A 12,277-nucleotide genomic window follows, 5' to 3' on the forward strand; every position below is an offset into this window, starting at 1 on the left:
GGTGGAGGGGAAACCGTATCGATACGGGCTGATAGCGGCGGGGCTGTGTGTGTCGGCAGTAGGCCTCTTCATCATGACTCAGGAGCAGCCGCACATCTATGTTGCGATGTGCGCTCTGGGCGTCGCCATGGTGTGTATCGGGACAGCATGGAGCCTCTGCCAGTGCTATCCTAAGGTACATACAGACACGGGAAGTAACTTGTGATTGCTGTCACTTTGAAAATGATTGGTAATGGTGAGTGTATGTTTGTTAGGTCATTTTGGATGATGAGATTCAAGAGAAATGTCTTCAGGATGTGTGGTACTGCAGCTGGAGCAAGGTACTGTCTCTCACTCACTCTCCCACACACACACACACAGGTTGGTTGCCAAAGGGGGGGGGGGGGGGGGTGTCCATCCAGAGGCTAACTGACTGAACCACAATTGCTCCACTGGTATCTACTTAGTTTAAGTTTCTATCACCTAATGTATATCTTAATATCACAGTGTTACATTAGATTGCAAGTTTTCATGTGACATTCACTATTTATTTACTCATATTCATATTCACTATTTTAAATGTGACCAAAATAACTATAAGTCATGTAAAGGAGATCAGGGACTTTATACATAAGTGACAGAGAAACAGAAAGACATTTCAGACCACCTGCAGAGTGCATTAATGATGCTCGTCATGTTCTGGGCTGTGGCTCAGTGGTAGAGCGGTTGTCTGCCAATCAGATGGTTGGTGGTTCGATCCCTGGCCCTGCAATCCCACGTCGAAGTGTCCTTGGGCAAGACACTGAACCCCGAGTTGCCCACGGTGCTGCGCATCAGAGTGTGAATGCGTGTGAGTGTTATCTGATGAGCTGGTGGCACCTTGTATGGCAGCCACAGTGTGTGAATGGTGAATGTATCCTGTATGATGTAAAAGCGCTTTGAGTAGTTGTTAAGACTAGAAAAGCGCTTTAAATACTTTACATTCTGTATCTGCCAGCAACATTATGCTTGTTACACACACACACACACACACACACACACACACACACACACACACACACACACACACACACACACACACTGTCCTGACATAACAGGGTTCATTCAGGCCTTAATGATTGCCTGTGGTTAGTCTGTGTATCAGACTAAGCGACCATCATCTGGTGGGTGAACATGGCGACAGCAGCAAGATCTGCACTAATCTGCAGATACTAATTTTATTATCTTAACAGGAAAATGAATGGTTATGTAATGGAGTAGCTATGGCAGCGGAGGAGGGAATGACAGAAGAGCAGTGAGGACAGGAAATGTGCAATAGAGGAAAAAGGAGAGATGGGGGCTTAAAGGTTGTGACTAAAAGGCAGATTAGTTGAAAACATATGAGTAATCCCCCCCCCCACCCCTTCCATTAATGTTCCTTCGATTAAGGCACATGAGCCTCAGTTAGTATGGTGGCCAGCGGGTGAAAAAAAGAAGCTTGCACTGTGCAGCTCCTGCACATGAGCGTTTGTAATAACCCGAATGTTCAGTGGCCAGATATAGACATGCATGCTCAGCAAAACCCTCCCTCAGATATGTACTGACTATATAATTTTTTCAAAGTAAGAAAATGAGGACAAAACACTAGAACCAGACTTCTATTTCTGTCTCTCCTACTCCCCCCCTTTTGATTTAATTTTAGGCTTGCTGAGGCTCTGCCAGGTTTCTGTGGCCAAAAGTCAAGTAGCAGCGGACTTCTTCCCGAAGCCCTAAAGAGCCACAGCTGTCCTGCATTGCACCTGGTCTGAGGGAGGGACAGCTTCAGCAGAGGACTCATCCAAAACCACTCCATCACACTGCACTCAGGACAGTGAAGAGATCCTCTGGTGGATTTGTGCAACCTTTAACGGTTGAATCCATTTTTGTGTGTGTTTGTTTTGTATCTCCTGTATGTATAACTTGACGACAGTATGAACTTATTAAAGTTGAATGTGTATCGCGTGTATATTCCAGAGGGTGGCACTATTTACTTTATCAAAGAGAGAGTGTTCGGTACACTTTGGGGACAGTGAGGGACACTGCATTGCGCTACATTAATTCCATGAAGACTACATTTTTGTCCCAATAAAGTAATTAAGTGAGTCCTCCGCCAAATTGGTGTCAAGCTCTGTTGAAATTGTCGGGGGTCTTGCGAGAGCAAGTGGTCAAATTCAGGACAACAGATGTCTTAACTTTTAATCTCTAATATGAAGCACGGGTCCCAAAATGCTGGATCCTACAATTCCTATGATGCAACTCAATAGGGTCTTTCATTACACCCTCACACATTTTTCATGAAAACATTTTATTGTGATAATATGACGTTGTTGTGTTTTTTAGCTTCTTTTCAACAGTTTCCCCTCCAGTTGGAGTTACATAACTGGAAACCACTGGATGCACAGTGTTAACTTAATTCTCTTACAGTGAAACTGTTGCAGTCAGAACTTCCTGCATCCTGCCGCTGCCGGAAAGCCAGATGTGCACCGTAGTCTTCATATATTCGGAGTCAAAGTTCAATTAAGTTCAACTTTTGCTGCAGAAAATCATAGTGTGTGTCGCTAAGGCGAACCCAGCTGCTCTCTCCTTTGGAAATAATGACCTTGTCCTTCCTGTATATTATCAAATATGCGCTTTTGCTGTGAGAGCTATGTCAGCCCAATCCATGATAACTCTGAAAAAATCAAAATCATCAGGGTTATTGTCTCAGTCAAAGCCCCTCAACAGCTACAAGTAATTGCTTAGATAGGCTAAGTAGTAAGATACTGTAAATGAATGATAGTTTGAAGTGAGACACAGAGACACAAAGAGAATGTTTCATGGAGATTTAGGAGTTTTGGCATCCAAGCACAAAGTTGAAACAGAAGTGCATTGCAAAGGTATTAAGTAAATGGTTAGCCTCTTTTCTTAGCCTTCTATTAAACAAGTACTTGCACTTGCATGCATAACTCCCATGGTTCATTTCATTACAGGGTGGTTCAGGGGGTGCATGAAACATGACTCCTCCACAGTAAGAGGTGTTTTTAACGGAGGACAATCATTTGATACAAAAGCGGTGGTGTGAGCCCCGCAGACGTCAGCAGTCCCCGCCCTAAATAATAAGAATCAATTGTTTGGTTCCCCCCCCCCCCAAGTCAGAATAGATGGTTGGAGGTGTTATCTGACTGCGAGGAACGCGCGGCTGTCAGATGCACCAACACATTTGGACAACTCAGACCGGAATCCTTACTTTCATCAGTGGATTTGTGGAATTTAATATTCATAGTGTCAATTTGACCGGAAACAATCCGAGCTGTTTGAAGAATGCATCTCACCTCTGCTTGGGTCGGCTGGGCGCTGTGCTGTTTGTGCGCGTCTTTGGCCACGAGCGCGCAGGACTACCCCGAGGACGACGAGATGATCCTGGATCTGATCCGGGAGGACGGGACTCAACCTGAAACCGGAACCGAGCCAGCTGCTGAGTTTCTGAAGTGCAACAAGGTATTGATCAGTATCAGGGGCACTGACGCGCATCTTCTCCACACTGCCAACACCATGCAGCCTCTGACAAGTTTAAAGCCCTTGTCTCATTATTATGCAGAAATATATTTTATTTTATGATATAGACTACTAAATGTATATACAGTGGGAGAAAAAAGTATTTGACCCCTGCTGATTTTGCCCACTGACAAAGAACTTATCAGTCTATAATTTTAATAGTAGATTTTTTTAACACTGAGACAGAATAACAACAAAAAATCCAGAAAAACACATGTCCAAACGGTTATAAATTGATTTGCATTTTCATAAAGCCAATATGATCCCTCACAGTATATATATATATATATATATATATATATATATATATATTATGGCATGCCGTTTAGGAAATAATATATATATATATGAAGTTTATCCATCTGAATATATGGAATGAAAGTCTGAATATATGGAATGAACGTCTGAATATATGGAATGAAGTCTGAATATATGGAATGGAAGTCTGAATATATGGAATGAAGTCTGAATATATGGAATGAACGTCTGAATATATGGAATGAAGTCTGAATATATGGAATGAAGTCTGAATATATGGAATGAAAGTCTGAATATATTGAATGAAGTCTGAATATATGGAATGAAAGTCTGAATATATGGAATGAAGTCTGAATATATGGAATGAAGTCTGAATATATGGAATGAAGTCTGAATATATGGAATGAAAGTCTGAATATATGGAATGAAAGTCTGAATATATGGAATGAAGTCTGAATATATGGAATGAAAGTTGGAATACATTGACAGAAATGTCACCAAAGGGATACCTTTCTGAATTCACTGGATTTACAAAATGGCATCGGCTGAAATAGTCCAATACTTTGTTGAACTGCAGGTTTTTTTGCAACAACTGGTCATACTCCAAACGACACAAACAGTTTGGAAATTAGATAGCGTCACCTTGAGGATCATATTTCCATTATTGCGACATTCTTAGTGCTTATAAGCAATCCTGTTCAACAAAACGTTGCCGAAAGAACATTATGCATCATTGTTGAAGGAATTTATGAGTCTCTTTGGGAGATGTCGGCAGAAGTAACACTTCAACTGGAAGCTAATGGTGTGGGCACTGGATACGGTTACCAGTATTTTGGCCCGTACATGCATTTGCCAGAGTGTTAATAATCTCTTCATTGCTCAAAATAGCTGACACTAGATTCCTAGCCGATTCACTCATAGCGTCCACATTTGTTACATCCTGATTAATCAGCCACAACACAAGATGGCGCCAGCGCCGTAATGACGTCAGCTTTCATTCCATATATTCAGACTTTCATTCCATATATTCAGACTTTCATTCCATATATTCAGACTTCATTCCATATATTCAGACTTTCATTCCATATATTCAGACTTTCATTCCATATATTCAGACTTTCATTCCATATATTCAGACTTTCATTCCATATATTCAGACTTCCATTCCATATATTCAGACTTCATTCCATATATTCAGACTTCCATTCCATATATTCAGACTTTCATTCCATATATTCAGATGGATAAACTTCATATATATATATTATTTCCTAAACGGCATGCCATAATATATATATATATATATATATATATATATATATATATATATATATATATATATACATATGCTTCTCAGCCTTTCAAGATATTGGGTCAAATTATCCATAAGGAAATATTTGCTGAATGGATGACCCAGCTAAAGAGAAGAAAATAAATGTGATGTACCATCTATGACAAAGTATTGAGTGACATAAAAATAACCTTTTTGTAAGCATGCCTCGTTTCTCCTGTACGTGCATTGGAACAGAGCACCTGTCCTCTTGTGTCCCCTGCGCTGTGCTCCAGGCAGCGTGGCGCATGCCCGGTCAGTACCTGGTCGTGCTGCATCAGGGGACGCACGACGCCCACGTGCAAAGGACCATCAGGAGACTGAGAGCCAAAGCAGCCAGGGGAGGCTACCTGTTGGACATCCTGCAGACGTACTCTGGAGCTCTGCACGGTTTCCTGGTCAAGATGAGCAGTGACGTCCTTCACCTGGTAACAAACTAACATGGTGGTGGTGAATAAAAGTCTAATGTATCATAATGGGGGGGGGGGGGGGGGGGGGTCTGGGTGTCCTCCCCAAGGCGAGTTTTGAGCATCAACAACTTCCTTTCATGTATTCGGATACACGTTTATGTACCAATTTATGGTGTAAATACCTTGTGAGGAAAGTACAACACAGATGACAATTCTTAATATTTTTTAAAAACCATAATGGAAGTATGTTGTTGTTGTTGGGCATTTTTAAGTGGGTGTATGGAAATCCTGGAGCTTTCTTAGTGGGTATACTGCGTGTACCTGTGTGCCACATAGACTACACCACTGAACAAAGTGTGGTTTCAACTTCTGGTAGGTGATCACTGATCAATATGTAGAAAACAGTCTATAAACTTATATTTCAATAATTAACTTCTTTGTATCTTACTAACAATTGACTTTAAATGTATTTAAAATAGCCATCCCTTTGTAAGTTGTATTGTTGTATCGCAGTGGATGCTGAGGCTTATTTGACATTAATCAACAACGTCAATGCAAATTAAACACACTGAATTGAGTGTAAATAGAAATGTAAAAATTGCATTACTTATGCTGTTATTATTTATTATCATATCATATCCTATTTAAATACACGCCAAGTAAAACAAGAAACTACAACTTTTTTTCAAATCAAAAATGTTAAAAAAATCAATTGTGAGGATCTATGAGTGATGTCTTAAGTTTGCGTCATTCACTAAAGGACCTTTTTGGACAACCTGAAAGACATACCAGTAGGACCTGGGACATACAGTTGCAGGTAATCTGGATCTAACAGTAGATATCTATTTATGTCTGAGGGTTATATGCCTCAAAGGTAGCATGTAGATAAAGAATAAAAGGGACCCAGGATAGACCCTAGGGGACCCCTCAAAAAATAGGGTCACGAGAGGAAGACGCATCTTCAGCCACAAAAGAGAAGAACCTGATGGACAGAATCAAATTCTAGCTTTTCAGATGGTTGGTTAATACATCGCGGGCCACAGTCACTATGATCACACCAATGAACCTTCTTCTACTTTAATCCCTCTCTTAGTTACATACACTGTGAAAATCAAATAGAAAAAATAAAAACATAAAAAAGTTGAAGTAGTGGATGGGTCGCTTCATTTTACTTTTTGCTGTAGAACCAAGGGGGTAAGCCTCTAATAGAGCTTCTAAGAGACTTCACTCGTCTCCGTCCAGAGCAACGGGATCTGTTGGTCCATTTCTTAACTGTCTATGTCTAGAACCACAACTGAAATTTGAATTTTGAATGAACTTTGATGTTCCTGCCAGGCGGTGAAGCTACCTCAGGTCCACTACATAGAGGAGGACTCGTCCATCTTTGCTCAGAGTGCCCCCTGGAACCTCCAGAGGTTACTGCAGCCTCATGGTGGGACCTCTGAAAACGGAACATACAGGCCACCCAGTGAGTCCGCCACTGTGTCTGTCTTTTACACACACACACGCTCAGCTATTCATGCACAGCTATTCATTCTAGCATCTTTTTTGGCCCACATGAGGGCCCTGGGTCCTCTTTTCCCTCCAGTCTGACACCCCTGCACACACCTGAAGTAATCATAGCTCAAATCCACACACCTTCTGTCTTCTGCAGATGATGGAGGGATGGCGGAGGTGTATCTGATGGATGGCAGTGTTCAGACTACTCACAGAGAGGTTGAAGGACGAGTGCTCATCACAGACTTCAACAGCGTCCCTGAGGAGGATGGAGTCAGAGTTCACAGACAGGTTAGACACAAAGAAAGACTTGCATTAGATGTCATTGCAGCTTGCTGTAATAAAAAAGCTTTCCTTTGCATGTCCAACCCTCTGTCGTACAGGCCAGCCAGTGCGACAGTCACGGCACACACATGGCGGGGGTTGTGAGCGGGTCGGATTCTGGTGTTGCTCGAGGCGTCGGTGTTAACCTGGTCCGTGTGCTCAACTGTCAGGGGAAAGGGACCGTGTCAGGAGCTCTGGCGGGTAGGACTCTCACTGATCTGTTGTTCTATGGAGATTATGTGTTATTATAACCGATGGCACCCAACATTGTCCACTTGTGGACTGTCTGAAGGGCAGGGGTGGGAAAAAATCAAAAGGGCACCACCCACATGTGGTGCACAGACTTTTTCTAGCTTGTAGAACAGCTTATAAGGCCCGGCATTACATTTTCTCAATCAACCCTAACCCTAGAGCTGTGTTTCTTAAACCTTTTTCAATAATGTACCCTCTCTGAAATATTTCTTTAGCAAAGTACGCCCTGACCAGGACAGAACATTCTTGTAGAAAAAAAAACTATAAAATAGGGGCATTATACAGCGTTGCATCATCAGTGTCTGATGTTATGACCTATACCTATACAATAATATCTCACATGCCCCCTGCAGTAATCCAAGGTACCCCAAGGTAGTGATGGCCAAATGAACCTTGGTGAACCAGTGTCTTCATTTCTGAGCCCACTAGATGGCGCTCTTGATTTTAAGAGAAAGACCTGAAGACCTAAAGAGTTGCAATTCTGTGTATTCTCAACACTTTGTTGAACAGAGAGCGCCATCTAGTGGGCTCAGAAAATAAAGACACTGGTTCACCAAGCTTCATTTGGCCATCACTACCCCTAGGGGTAAGTGTACCTTAATTTGAGAAACACTGCTGAAGTGGGTGCCCCCCTGGCCCCCCTGGCCCCCCGTCTGGTTAAGCCCAGCAGCATCTTTGCATGTTTTTTAAAGCCTGCTAGATCACTCTAAACCATTCACAAAAAAAAGGAAAAGGAAAGGCCACTACTTCTGCAGCAGAGAGGGTGACATTTTTCTTAACCCTCATGTTGTCCTCAGGTCAAATTTGACCCATTTTCCGTTTTTTCATCACAAAAAAATGGGCCTTTGAAATAAGGCGAAAATGTCAACATTAGAAATATCAAATAACTTTGGAAAAAACTTCAAAAAAAGCACCCAACATTGAAAAAGTGACAAAAATGTCGGAAAAAGCAATAATACTGACAAAAAGACAGGGTAGATGGGAAGACAACACAAGGGTTAACCCATGTGTTGTCTTCTTGTCGACCTGCCCATTTTTGTTTTTTCTGGGTCAAAATTTGAAACTAAAGTTGGCGGAATTTTTTTTTCTCACTTTTTTTTCGATGTTTTTGTCACTTTTTCCGATATTTTTGTCACTTTTTTTCCTAAAGTTTTTTTCCGGGTGAAGGGGTTGCGCTTCATTGACATTTTTGTTCTTTTTTTCAGACATTTAGTCTTTGTTTTCAACGTTCTTTCATTTTTTTTTTACTTCTAAATGCTATAAAATTTAATAAAACATCCAAATTTGATGAAAGCAGTGAACTTATTGTCTTATTTCATGGAACCATTAACGTTATTTATTTATTTTTTGACAATGTGGTTAAAAAAAAACTTTTTTGATACAGAAACGTTTTAAAAACGGGTCAAATTTGACCCAAGGACATCAGGAAGGTTAAAACTGAGTGTATTATTGTTTCTGAACGTCCCTCCCCCTGTCCTGCCCAGGTATGGAGTATATCCGAGCGACGTTACTCGTCCGTCCAGTGGATGCCGTGGTTGTTTTGCTGCCTTTCATCGGTGGTTTCAGCCGTTCCCTGAACGCAGCGTGTCGGGACTTGGTGGCGAAGGGAGCTGTTGTCGTCGCCGCGGCGGGGAACTCCAGAGACGACGCCTGCCTCTACTCCCCTGCTTCAGAGCCTGAGGTTACATAACACGTTATCTAAAGAGCCTGATGGATGCATCCACAAACAGCCCTCACCTCAACGTCTTGTGTGTGTCTGTGTGTGCAGGTCATCACAGTAGGGGCAGTTAACTCAGCGGACCAGCTCATGTCACAGGGAGCGGGGGGCAGCAACTTCGGCCGCTGCGTTGATCTGTTTGCCCCCGGGGATGACATCGTCAGTGCCAGCAGTGACTGCAGCACCTGTTTTACCTCCGGAGTGGGACCTCCCAGGCTGCTGCACATGCTGCCGGTGTGCGCGCACACACACGTTAAATCAAGGCTGCCCAGTTTGGGGCACGCCGGCAAAGTTTGGCCCTTGCCCTCGCCATGGATTTGACATGCTCATGCTTTTCTTTTAACTCTCCTGTTGTCTTCGGGTCAAATTTGACCCCTTTTTCAAAAGGTTTCTACATCCGAAAATTTGGGTTTCTTTCAAACAAATTGTCAAAAAAGTAACGTGGATGGTTCCCAACAACGCTCCTCATAAGTTGAATTAATAATCAGTTCACTGCTTTAATTGAATTTGGGTATTTTTTGTCAATTTTATAGCATTTGGAGAAAAAAAAGAATGATAAAAGAAAATGTGTGTGGCAAATGTAAAAAAAAAAAGAAGACAAATGTAAAAAAAAAAGACAAATGGCAATAAAAGTGACTAAAATGTGAACAAAAAAAAGACAAAAATGTGAAAAAAATGCCAAACTAAGTGATAAAAATGTCAAAGAAATGATTAAAAAAAAAGCTTTAAAGATTTGGGGAAAAAAACAAAATTTTTCAAAAGGTTCAGAAAAAGTCGACAAATGTTGAAAAAGGTGACAAAAACATCGGGGGAAAGACACAAAAGGGTCGACAAGGACTTGGTTAAAGGTTTTTCATTTGAAGTTTTGACCAGAAAAAAATTGCCAGGTCGGCGGGAAGACAAACACGAGAGTTAAAAGTATTGACTATGAAACTACATTTTAAAAATACGTAATCTGAGTTTAACGGCAACGTAACGCCCAGTGCTGTTATACTTCCCATTTAAATTACATAAGCATGTTTTGTCTATGGAGAATGGCAAAAAAGACAGTAACATCTGTATTTATTTTCGGCCCGTTGCCTTCCATCCAGATACCTTTGGCCCTTCATATGAAAGAATTGGGCACCTCTGTCTTAAATAAAATAAAGGAATTATAGTGCAAGTGTCTTATATTTTGGTTGTGCGTGTGTAGGTGTAGCAGCAGTGATCCTGTCGGCCAATCAGAACGTGTCACGGGTGCAGGTCCTGCACATGCTGCTGCATTACTCCATCAGCACACAATCGACTTCCTCTCTCTGTCTGACACACATCGTCTCAGTACTCCAAACCTGGTAGCAGCCATGCCGCCTGCCAACAGCACAAGTTAGTGACGGACAAGACTAGATTTTACACTCACACACACACACCACACACACACACACACACACACAACACACACAAACAGAGTAGTTCACGCTGTGTGCCTGTTGGGTGTGCAGATGGCGAGCTTCTGTGTCGGTCAGTGTGATCCGAGAGGTCAGGGGTCAAGGCTATGAGTCGCTGTCGCCTGGGGGAGGAGATGATGAGCTGCAGGAGCTCCACCCCTGACGGTGTTCACGCGGGAGGAAACCATCACCGTGAGTTTAACTGGCCTCTCTTTTCACAAAAAACTCTTCCTGCCGTCTAAAACCCCGCCGCTCGTTTCCAGGTGAACGCGGGCAGATGGAGTGTTGTTGCCTATACGATTGGGGGGGTAAAGGTGTGTATGCTGGGCGCGTTGCTGTGTGACTGGTGGTCTGCAGTGCCAGGTCCACGCTAGTCCCGAACCGGACGAGACGCAGAGTGTGTCAACCAGCAGCACCACCTGACCGGTAAGTCCCAGCTACTATGCTGTCCTGTGTGTGGACTTTAAAGGACTTTTAGGGACTGTGAGAAATTATTGAGGTGTGGAGAGCAGGCATACAGTACATTATGTTAGACTTTAAAAAAAAAAGCAACAAGACCCCAAGGGTTATTAATACTTTTTTTTTTTACTCAGACCTGATTTGTAACTTAAAATGTGAATAAAACACTTATTTCTTTAGTTTGAGCTACTGTGAATCCTGAATATGATGACCTAAAAACACATCTCGGCCATGGAAAAAAAATACTTCTCCTCGTTACCACCCCAAAAATATTTAAATACCATTTTTTCTAGAAAAAAAAAATAGTCACCTCTTGGCTTACCCTACATCCCCCACTAATAATTTCCAAACAGTCCCTTAGCTTAGCATACCAACACTGTCAGTATCACACTCCAATGGATGCATTAATTGGTAATGCTGGTACCTTTGGAGAGAGCCCAGCTAGCGGATTACCCCCGATTCCAGTCTTTCACGCTAAGCTAAACTAGGGGTGGCTGTAGCTCAGTCCATAGGGAGTTGGTAGGAACGGAGGGTCTGGTTCAAGTCCCTGTGTGGACCAAAAAGTAGGGAGGTGGATTGGTGGCTGGAGAGATGCCACTTCACCTCTGGGCACTGCCAGGTGCTGTTGAGCAAGGCACCGTACCCCCCCCCGCTCAGGGCGCTGGTTTGGTTGTGTGTGTGGTGTGTGGGGGGGTGTGGTGTGGTGTACTAACAAAGTGTGGACACAGAGTGTAAATGTAATTTCCCATGGGGATAACAAACAGATTAAAAAAAATTAAAACTGTCTCCAGTTCATATTTAATGGAGAAATATAAAAGGAGATTAATTCCTCATCTAATTTGTAGCAAGAAAGCGACAAAATGCATTTTTTTGACCTTTTCTTTTAAGGAGATACCTGTTGATGTGTTGCAGTAAGTCAGATGCTGTACTGTTTATGAAGATTGCTTTCACCGAGTACAGGCTCTTGATGGGGCTACATTGAATACCTTGGTCAATTATGCCAGTTACTATGGCAATCACCTGAAAGGAGAATGCACTCCCCGCCAACATAAATACAGTACGTGTGAAGTATGAA

General features: G+C 42.3%; 1 pseudogene; it reads left to right on the forward strand.

Annotated features, from left to right (window-relative positions):
- The first annotated feature begins 3,109 nt into the window (after positions 1–3,109).
- LOC116676470 (proprotein convertase subtilisin/kexin type 9-like) lies at positions 3,110–11,169 on the forward strand (annotated as a pseudogene).
- Positions 11,170–12,277: the final 1,108 nt, after the last annotated feature.

This window comes from Etheostoma spectabile, unplaced genomic scaffold (assembly GCF_008692095.1).
Source record: "Etheostoma spectabile isolate EspeVRDwgs_2016 unplaced genomic scaffold, UIUC_Espe_1.0 scaffold00003208, whole genome shotgun sequence".
Taxonomy (NCBI): domain Eukaryota; kingdom Metazoa; phylum Chordata; class Actinopteri; order Perciformes; family Percidae; genus Etheostoma; species Etheostoma spectabile.